Source organism: Lactuca virosa, chromosome 5 (assembly GCF_052849685.1).
Source record: "Lactuca virosa cultivar CGN04683 chromosome 5, Lactuca_virosa_CGN04683_v6, whole genome shotgun sequence".
NCBI classification, from domain to species: Eukaryota; Viridiplantae; Streptophyta; class Magnoliopsida; order Asterales; family Asteraceae; genus Lactuca; species Lactuca virosa.
In genome coordinates this window covers 219,744,702-219,749,078 of record NC_136430.1, presented here as the reverse complement: position 1 = coordinate 219,749,078, position 4,377 = coordinate 219,744,702, and the positions used below count along the sequence as shown (strand labels likewise).

Here is a 4,377-nt window from a genome sequence, read left to right as displayed (position 1 = left end):
ACTTTTGAATATTTGTTTTAGCGCGTCAAGGAATGTTCCTTGAGAGAAAAATCATATGTCAAGAAGTAAATGGGAGTCGTATTGATCTTGAGAGTTTCAAGAGTCAATCGACAATAAACCTTTTAGTTATCACTAGCATGGGACCTGAGGTAGATAACCTATCGAGTTTGGTTGGCACATTCTTATTTCTGTGCACTTCAAGTTGATTTGGCAATGCTTATGAGTTATATGTTTCCATTTAACACTACTAGAAAACAGTCCTTTAATGACACGCGAACAATGACACACACTGATTTACGATACACATTTTTTGTGTGTCCTAAAAATAATGCCAGCTTTCCAAAATTTGAATGATAGAGGACATACATTTGTGCGTGCCCTAAAATTAGTGTCAAACAAAAAAAAATTACAAACACGGAGGGCACCTAAATTAAATGGGTGTCATAAAGAGATGTCGTTTTATAATTTTTTTTAATACGCGCCTAACCCTAAGAGGGGAAACCAAATCCCCCAAAAATTTGAAGTACCCCGCCTTTCTTTACCTTTGTCCTCTCTCCTCTCGGTCTCAAGATTGTTTCGAGTTTTGAGCTCATTGCAAGAAACGTTCTTCTGTTTCAAAAGCTTCTCACGTCTCACAAGTCGCTTCTTCAAATCATGCTAAAAAACTCGGGATAATCCACAACTTCCTCAATTCCTTGATCCATCACCTCCACCAAAAACGCAATCCTCGATTCCAACAAGTTTTTAACACTCTAAATCAAAATCAATATCTATCGCCCCACTAAACTCGCCATCTACCCCGAATCAAACCCACAGATTTTCAAATAACCAACATTTGGCTTAAAATCTTATCCAGATCTCTACACATAACTTCCGAGAATTAATCGCTACTTTTGTAGATCCGATGTCGTTAACCTAACGAAGATATAAACTCAATTGTGGATCGTATTTGTTTCTCAACTGTATCCCATAATCGGAGTTTTTAACTAGGATTTCCCAATCATTCCGTCTTTGGTCAAACCGATGTTTACAAGAAAGTAAACTACCCCTTAAATCTTCAAATCGATGATGTAGCTTATGATTCTAGGGTTACGGGGGATTAGTTTACCGAGTTAAGTTCGTGACTCACCAAGTGACTTGAATAGTATCAACGAGGAGCACATAAAATTCAAGGTACTTTTCATCAATCATCTTACTGTTTGACTAACTTCTTAATCTGAACTCTCATTGTTCATCATTTTAACTTATTTTTGCAATATGAGAAGCACATGGTTTTTTTCTTATGTATTTTAAACTTATATCTTTAGGAACGGAAGGTGGTCTGTTGTGCAGCCGATCCTATTCTTGGGAGACGAAAATATCCCTCTTAAAGACAAAAATATGATCTTTTCCTTCAATGTTGCTGGGAATTGCAAGATAATTTCATATAGCATATAAAATAATTAAAATATGTTCCTCCCTATAAATTTCATATAATTATGTGGCACTTTTCTATAAATTTTGCATTGATGGCTTTGATTTTTACAGACTATAGATCTTGATTTCCCTAACACAATTGAAAGCTATAGACTTTATTGCCAGGTTTGTTATTATTTGGATTGGAAATTCATTTTCGAAATTGTTATAATCATAAATATTATTATTATTATTGTTATAATGATGATAATTATTACTGTTACAGAGGGTTATTGCCAGTTATATAAGGAATGTGTGTGTCGTGCCCCTTATACTCCATTTGATGGTTGGTGTCCCCTTTTTCATAGATCAATATATTTATTACGAATTTTGTTGTCCGGGTATGAAGTATGAACACCTGATTTTCTTTCTGATTTCAGACACATCTTATTCCAACATTCCCATGATAACATATGAACTTCCGGATGGACAGTAAGTTTATTGGTTTGGAATCGTTAGTGGTGGTATTTTATTGTTTTCACAAATAAGTATAGGGAAGGAATGGAATTGAATTCCTTCCAATAAATTATACTTTGTAATTTTGTAGTTCCATGCTATTTCACCAGGTTCTACCATCAATAAAATATGGAATTGTTACTGATTGGGATATTGTAGAAAGCATCTGGGATCACGCCTTCAGGTAATCATCAATCTATTATTGGCAACCAAACGCATGACAAGATTCAATTTCTTCAGATTCCAAATTATACCATTACGGAAATTGCTCATTTCTTTTCATTGTGTGACTTATTGTCATTGTTTTGTAGGGAATGCCTGTTGGTTGATCCTAAAGAGCACCCAATGCTACTTGCAGAACCTTCTTCTAACACTCAACATCAGAGAGAAAAGTAAGCAGTTACAACATTGCCATTGTTGCTTTCATACATTTTGTTTGACATATTTTCTCTTTACTTCCGAAAGTGCTACTATAAAACATCTGTTACATTAAATATGACAGGGCTGCAAAGCTTATGTTTGAAAAATACCAAGCTCCTGCATTGTTTCTAGCAAAAAACATTGTATGCTCTCTTCTCCCTCCTTTCTAACATATAAATCTTGAAGGAAAACTGAGATTTGTTGAATTCATCTTGTTTCATATTGAGCATGTCATATAATCTTGATTACCTATTTTACTTCCAGGTTCTCACGTCTTTTGCTTCAGGATGTGCTACCTCATTGGTTGTTGATTGGTATGAAAAAATATATTTTTTTGTCAACAGTTAATCTTCAAATTTCTTTCTTATTCATGCTTTTCTATCTGATAAAACTTGAATGATGAAGTTCGAAATATGTAAAGATGTTTATTAATGCATATATGAGTTTCAAATCTTAATTTGATTGGCTAAATGAAAGATATAACAGCAGACATTCATTTGTTTGTTTATTGTAGCATCCTACTTCTATTTCTTCTTACTTGAGCATTTTGTAGGTATTGTACTTTGAAAAGGTTATCTAACTATAGCATTGTACTCTCATTTTTTGTAAGACCATATACTTTGAAAAATCTATCTAATTATAGTAGTGGAAACTGCTTTGTGTTTGGATGACATTGCAATAATTGGGTGGATTTTTCAAAGTATAATATAAAAAATCAATAAAAGTATTTTTTCATTTTTTGCATTTAAACCTTAGTTTTTATTTTTCATCTAGAGTTTATTGATTTTTCTATTATTAATATTACTTGGATGGGAGTTGATACTTAGATTGGTTAATAATTCTTTAGTGGTGGAGGATCAACTATTGTTGCCCTTGTACACATGCACTGACCCATTATACAAATAGCTCTAAGGGGATGTTTATTTTTGACCTATTTGACCTTGTTATTTTTGACCATTTTCTAAATTGGTTGTTGGAATCAAGGGTAAAATGGTTTTTAGTCACATTTAGTTGGTTCATTAAGTCTAGAAAAGAAACAGAGCTTTTGTATACCCTCTTATTTTTCCTTTCTTGTCCCTAACTAATTTGTATGTTTTAATTTTGGAATAGGTTGTCTCAGCATCTCCAATTGGAGGAGAACTTCTTACTGATTGCTTAATGAAAAGCTTGGAAAGCAAAGGAGTTAAAGTAAGTTGATATTCACTACTGATTAAATTTAGACTCTGTGAATGATCAAGGTGTTTGGCTAGCTGTATAATTATATTTTTTGCCTATCTAAAATGCATATAAGGCCTCGATACTCTTTTAAAAGGAAGGAGGTTTGTCCAGGAGAGTTTCAGGTTAGCTTCAACCTTATTTTTTGAATCTTTTTTTTACCCTAACAATGAAATAAGGCTTAAATGCAAGAAAGAGAAATATACTTCCATTCATTTGTTTGCTATAGCATTATACTTTCTTTCTATTTTTTTTCTTTTAAGGTACCTTTGAAAAATTAATCCAATTTTAGCTTTGAACTGTCATATGTGGTGATATGCACCTCATACATAAAACAATCTATAATATGGTGCAGATTGTATAGGATATGATGCACATTGAGAATTATGGTTGTGCTTATGATTGTTGTTTAATTATTTTTTAGAGATGATAACATTTTGTGATGCTATTTAGGGAAAAATACAGAAAAAGCACTTATACTTTTACCATTTATTAGTTTAGCCACTTAACTGCCATATGTGGTGATTAGGCCATCATAGTTATTTTTGACCTTTTAAGTAAACCATTTTTATTAGTTATATGGTTTTGAAAAAGGGCAAAAATCAATATACATAAAAATAGAACATAATTTCAACATTTTATCAATTTAGCCACTGAACTATACTCATTCTTAATGATTAATATAATAATAGTTTGGAGGCTAAATCAATAAAACACAATGTATCAGTAGCTAAAATTTGTTGTATAATATGAGTAATGTTTTGTTTTGTTATGTACACAACAAACAGCTTGTTGGTGGCACAACTTCTATGCAACAACTGAAAGAACGTG

General features: G+C 32.4%; 1 long non-coding RNA gene and 1 pseudogene across 1 annotated transcript; one reads left to right on the top strand and one right to left on the bottom strand.

Moving 5' to 3' along the window:
• Positions 1 to 471: 471 nt before the first annotated feature.
• LOC145112378 (transcription termination factor MTERF8, chloroplastic-like) lies at positions 472 to 1,163 on the bottom strand (annotated as a pseudogene).
• A 918-nt stretch (positions 1,164 to 2,081) lies between these two features.
• Positions 2,082 to 2,464, top strand: LOC145114786 (uncharacterized). The gene is made up of 3 exons (XR_013711228.1): positions 2,082 to 2,095; positions 2,223 to 2,303; positions 2,414 to 2,464. It is a non-coding gene; the product is annotated as an uncharacterized LOC145114786 (long non-coding RNA).
• The last annotated feature ends 1,913 nt before the right edge of the window (positions 2,465 to 4,377 follow it).